The sequence below is a fragment of the Nilaparvata lugens genome, chromosome 1 (genome assembly GCF_014356525.2).
Source record: "Nilaparvata lugens isolate BPH chromosome 1, ASM1435652v1, whole genome shotgun sequence".
Taxonomy (NCBI): domain Eukaryota; kingdom Metazoa; phylum Arthropoda; class Insecta; order Hemiptera; family Delphacidae; genus Nilaparvata; species Nilaparvata lugens.
In genome coordinates, this window is record NC_052504.1 from 82,545,528 (window position 1) to 82,552,170 (window position 6,643).

General features: G+C 34.7%; 1 long non-coding RNA gene across 1 annotated transcript; it reads left to right on the top strand.

Moving 5' to 3' along the window:
• Positions 1–3,091: 3,091 nt before the first annotated feature.
• Positions 3,092–5,969, top strand: LOC120356379. The gene is made up of 2 exons (XR_005574008.1): positions 3,092–3,308; positions 4,662–5,969. It is a non-coding gene; the product is annotated as an uncharacterized LOC120356379 (long non-coding RNA).
• Positions 5,970–6,643: the final 674 nt, after the last annotated feature.

A 6,643-nucleotide genomic window follows, 5' to 3' on the forward strand; every position in this document is an offset into this window, starting at 1 on the left:
TGAATGGGTTTGTATCACACTAGGACTAGGAACAGGAAGGGTCAGAACGAGTTGTTCTTTTTGTAAAAAAAAATTGCATGGTTGCCTGTAAAGTCGGTATATGGGCGAAAGTTTTACGTGACAACGACTTGAGTGGTAAAATAATTTCAATGTGAATATTCATTCGTATAGTAGGAAGAAGGATGAAATAATAGTAACAATTTAAAACATTTATTTATACAAAGAATTATATTTTAAACATTAATTTATACAAAGAATCTCGCACTGAACCACAACATTGTGATTACTACAACATAACCTATTCACTTATGCATTATTATGTGATTATGCATTATTGTGATTACTGTACTACAACATAACCTATTCACTTATTCACCTAAGCAGGCGCAGTCGCAGGAGATTGCTTGCGGCGCCTGCGCAGGTTGACTGCTCCGTTTCACTCTCTCTCCAGGTGAATGCCTTCGGATTGCTGCTGCGTTGCTCGCCACTGCTCCTATTCGTGCTCTTTCCAGACGACCGTGAACCGAAACGAACGCTCTCACTCGCTCTCATTGTGAGCGTATAACGTGGGAACGTAACACAGTTTCTTGAAGTGTCACCCGGCAAACCAATTTATAAGATGTTGTCACGTCAAAAAACAGACACATGAGCCATTAATATATTAGTAAGCTTCCTCTCCATTTGAATTTTTTTGAAGATGTTGATGTTTTTGAGTTGAAAAGCTTCATAGCTGGTTGGATCATTCTATACAATGGAAGGAAGAGTTTTGTGTGTAGAGTGAATTCCTCTTCTTTTGAGTGACTGTAGCCTATGTATTATAAATTTTGGAAGTTCCTATATTCTGATGAGAGTCTCTAGGAAGCTTTTAAAAACAATCGTTTGTAGATAATCACAAAGTGGAATGGATCCAGCTTATCCTTCCATTCTAAGCTTGAAATCCTACCTCCCACCAATCCTATCTGACAAAACCAATTTCAACAATACAAGATGTGTTCAAAAAGTAAGGTGACTTTGAATTTCGCGGGTAATGCACATTTGATTTTCGATTTTTATATAGTCTACTGTTGCCTTAGTATACATGTCCTGAGCATATGTTTCAAGTGAATAGCATGTTTATTTTATTTTCGACAGGTAAAAAGGTCAGACATATTTTGGTGAGCTTGGCAAATTTTCTTCTATCAAAAAAAAAAAAAATAAATAAATAAATAAAATGGTTCAAAGAATTTGCATCAAATTTTGTATTGAAATGTTGTCAGTGGCATAGGGTGAGTCTACTCTTAATTGGAAACCCCGTGTATAAGTGGTACAAGCTCTTCCAAGATGGCCAAGAAGATGCAATGACGAACCCAGCTCTACAACAACAGATGAAAACGTCAGAATAGTGAACAAAATTTTTTAAGAAAATCATCGAATCACTATCAGAGAAGTTGCAGAAGATGTTGGCATGCTGGTTGGCTTGAGCCATTAATTTTTTTGATATTTTGAGCATGAAAGGTGTGTAAGTGGATTTTGTTCCAAAAACTGCTCAATTTCAACCAGAAGAACCATTGCATGACAATCACTCAGGAGCTATTGGATGATGTCAATTATGACCCTGATTTGTTCAAAAGGGTTATAACAGATGACAAAACATGGTTATGAAGTCGAAACTAGGGCTCAATCATCCCAGTGGAAGCACACTGAACTAAGACAAAAATTGCTGAGCATAGGAAAATATGTCTGACTTTTGTAACTGTCAAAAATAAAATAAACATGTTATTCACTGGAAACTTAAAAAACATGCTCAGGAAATGTTTGAGAATGCAGCAAAATAGAAAAATAATTTTTTATTATCAATTATTGATAATCAAATGTGCAATGCCCGCGAAATTCAAAAAGTTACCTTACTTTTTGAACACACCTCGTATATCGATGATAATCTTGTATAGACAATAAATTGGATTTCGATCGATTTGGATGAGTATCGAGCTAAAAAAATCGATTTTATAAGAGATAGATCGATACAGAAATCATTGACTCATTGAATCATTGACTCGCCCACATGCCTCAGCGAACAGTGTCCACACGTGCGAATGCAAGCCCATACACGTATGCTCACCCGAGGCAAACGTACGTGTGTACACCGTTTAATCATACTGTGATCATCGGTCTTCCCCCTAGACCAGTTATAGAATAGACACGGCCAATTGTATATTCATACTAAAAGTCGATGAAGCCAACATCTACCGCCATCTTGACGCCACAACAGTGACGTCATGCATCGTATAGAAATCATAGAAAACCTATGATTTTCTTTTTATGAGTTTGTTGTGTGTTTGTGGTATTTAACTTACATTGTTGTTAAACATAGCTTGTTTTCCATAGCAGATTATTATTTATTTATGTAATTATTATTTATGAAAATGAATCTCCTGTGCAGTATATAATTGCACTGAAATTTTTAGGAAAAAAGTGGAATATCTTTTCATGTGTAAATTGAAATTTATACACATACATATTGTAAGTTGTAACTGTAATATTATCCTTGGTTATGATGTAAGTGAACTCATTGCAGCATGACAATAAATTAGTTTTGTAGGCTACCGTACCTTATTATTTTCAAAACACATTATAACTTTGAAGCCGATATCACATAACACATCATAAATTAACAGATATCGTTTTTGCTCGTAGCTAGAAATAACCTAAAAACACCATGAATCTGAAATAGACCAATACCTACTATTACTAATAGGTAATAGTAGGTGTTGAATAGACACAATCTGAAAGTTTTCAATACGATGCGTGACGTCACTGTTGTGACGTCAAGGTAGGTGGATTTGGCAGTAGATGTTGGCTTCAGAGGCTAGACTTCCCAGCGTGTCTATTCTATAACTGGTCTGAGGTTTTCACTAATGAGAAGTAATGCCACCTATATAGATTCAAAGTCTATTATGATTGTAGAAAAAAATCATTGAAGAATGAAGAGTTAAAAAATAAATAATGATTATTATCAAATAACATTTTCAAAACAAATGAAAAAAATTTCTTCTTTCAAATTTAAGAAATTCTATAACAATAATAGTGGGTTATCTTCTTTATCTAGATGGCTGTTTAACTTGATATTTTTAGGTTAGGGTTCACCTTCATATTATTACAACAACAAACAATAGAACAATACCAAAAATGTTGGTTTAAAAACGTCTACAGTAATTTGTGATATAATTATTTAATATTTGAAATCTAGTGCATTATAATAATTGGGAATGAAGTAATGAAAGTTGAGAAACGTACGGAGTGAGTGTTCTACAAATTGTAGTTCAGGAAGGGTGAGTGAATTCTTTCTTTTTGAGTTATCGAGTTATCAGTATTGAAATATTAAGAAAATTACCTTCTGACTTTATTCTTCACCGAATAAGTTGGTATAGTCAGCGATATTTAGCATTGATAGTCAAATCTTTGGAAATAATACGTTCCAGAGATTTATATAAATTGTACTAGAGCAGTGAATTGCGGGAGCTCCTGGGCGAGCCCGTAAGAATTTGGTCTAGTTTTATATTCTAAGAACCACAACCAGAGCCTTATAATTTTTTACTCATGCTTTACCGACTGCAGCCAAGCCAGGCAAACCGTTATTCACAAAAATAACATTATACCATCAGGAAACGTCCCTAAAGCTGACATTGTTCATTTTCAAGGACGTTTTCCTGTAACAGATGAATTAAAATTTCTGTTGTACCCAGTTACATTGTAAAGTAAATTCGTATAGCTTATCATTATTGGGAAGTCCCTTGCTGGAAGCTCCCCAACGCCTTTATATATGATTTGAGTCGTTAATGGACCTTAAGTTACGACTTTCATACTTCATGGGGGACCAATGTGGATAAGACTCAAAAATTGTTTTTTACACTGAACCACAGTCAGGCCTTCAGCACTTACAGTGTGTAAACGTTGAATTCTCCATCGATACAAAGCTTACCTGGGAGAACCATATTAATGGAATCTGTAAGAGGCTGTCATAAGTCACCTAGGTCATTTGCTACAGATCTACAGAATGGTGTACTATGATCTTTTCTATAGAATCCTATGAGCTATGAACTGCTACTGTGGGTTTTGCTTCTGTATGTGTAGATATGTTCAAGCTGCAAAAGAGATCCATCCTTATTATTACCTTTAGTGGCTACATAGACCATTGTAGACCTCTCATCCAGTTCCCAAGTGTAAATATAGTCATACATATATTATATTTACAGTATTTGTGTGAACAAACCGCAAAGCTGTTGATTTAATAAGCTTTTCAAAAGTTTGCTCAGTTTTCAAATGCGGGCGTCTTTGGAAAAATAGTTGTAATTGGCTATGAATGGTTAGAAAATTTTCAATGATTTCGGGTACGATAATGACCATCATTACAACTCTTGTATTAATAACCTTTTATATTTGCAAGACTTTTATAGTCTGCACTTGCACAGTGTGCATTTCAGGGGTTTTAGCTCCGGCTGTCGTATTGCTCCTTGAGCCTTGATAATTTTTTAATATTTGCAATATTCTTTTTATACGTTGTATGTGTGGGTTCTAATGAAGGTTCTTACAAGACTTCCATCACTCATAGATCTTATCACTATTTGAATATTTCCACTGTCGTATTTAAATAATTTTTGCATTGAGAAATATTTTTTTTTCAGAAATGATTGCATGTAGTGTATAAAACGCTTATTCAGAATTGGAGAACTTGCAACAAAGAGCTCAGCATGTATAAAGGTAAAATGACACCTCATAAAAATCAATATATGGGATTTGAAGCTACTTCAAAATTTGCAGGCACCATTGCCCAAAAAATCAAAGAAATGGAAGAAAAAACGGAGGCGTTTAAAGAGAGTTTCCAAGCTAAACTTTCAACTCGTCTGGGAGAACAACGTGATGAAACTCGTGATAAGCCTGTGGCTCTCAGCGATACATACCAATCAGTTCATTCTAAAAGGAAGTCAACCAGGAACGATTTCGAAAACTTCAAGATTAATCGCTTTCAAAGAATTGAAAGCCATGTTGCTAAAGTTACAGAAGCTAGACGGTATATGTTGCACAAGATTAAAATTTTAGAAAAACGTAATGGACAAAAAGATATCTCTAAAATTATTATTGATAATACTATTTCAGCAGTGAGAATGCAGCATGAAAATGAAGTGGCTATTGAAATAAACAAATCAAAAACAGTACCAGTCCGCTCACCAAAAAAGAAATCAGTCATAAGGTATAAGTTGTATCCATTGAGAATAAGAATCACACCTAATCAATAAAGTGTTTACACGTTTACCTTCGTTATTCTAGGAATAAACCTTTGAAGTCTCCTGAATCGTACGAACAGAAGCTATCACTGATATTAAATTTACGTGAACCGGAACATAAATTGTATTATATCCATAACATTATTTCATTTGTCCTGTTACTTGACTTGGATCCGAACTGGAACTGTGTTGTTTCCGATGGGGTTTTCAGTTGATTATATCTTTGATGCTACAATGTAGGTTTTCATTACATATCTGAACACATATGCAACAAACTAAAGCTTATGTATGGACGGATATTTCAAATTGTACGTTGCTACGTCATCATAACTTGGAACTATTGCAACGCTGGAAGACAATTGTTGAAAAACAATCTGGAAATGACACTACAAATTGTTATTGGACGAACTGTGAGTAAGAACATTGTTACTGGGAATAAATAATTTGTGTTTAATCCTAAATCAATTATACTGTGCTCAACATGAAACTGTAAATAGTTCTCAGTGTTCAAATTATTACTAAGTACGGTACTACTGAAGTATTGAATAGTATATAAAATAAAATGTGTTGAATGACATGTTAGATTCAATAGTTAATTGTTTACATCCTTTCAAATTAAAATTTATTTCTCAAAAAACATACACAATTATAATAATATAATATCTAAAAAATAATACAAGAAAAATACTAATAAATATATAAAATGATTCCAAAACTGCAGTATATTCTGTTATACAACTGTTCATATCTCAGCATTAATTTTCGCCGTTGGAAAATTGAGCTGGAAATTAGCATTGGACTTACATTAATAACATTACAACTAATGCATAGTCCACACTATCACCAAGTCGCTGGCCAAGCTGGTAAGGTTGCCATCCATACTGTAATGTGAACATTTTTGTGGATGCTCGGCTGGCCACTCGCCTTCGCTTGGCTGGCCTTCTTTGAATAAAAATTGGAGCTATGGCAGTGAAGGCGAGCGCTGGCACAGCAGCCATCCACATTCTCGCGCTCGTCGTCATTTGTACGCATTGGACGATAGTTTGGATGCGACATTACATTTAAAAATCATCTTCAGCCCAAGCTATACGGGTGTGTTAGACGCGCTGAATTTATTTCGCGAGTCATCAGGAGTCGCGCTTCTTATGAGGAGCCTCTATTTCGCTAGTATAGTTTACCCCATAAGAAACAATGCATCCGGTTGATGATCGGACGTCTAAGACGCCCGTACAGTTGGGGCATACAATTATCTATTTTTAAGTTTTCAAATGCATCAAATTTCCTGTTGGATTTCAGCCCATGCATACTTCAGTATTATCATATGATTATGTTAATTGATAACTGTGATTGTTAATGATAGCTAATTATATCATTTTAAAATC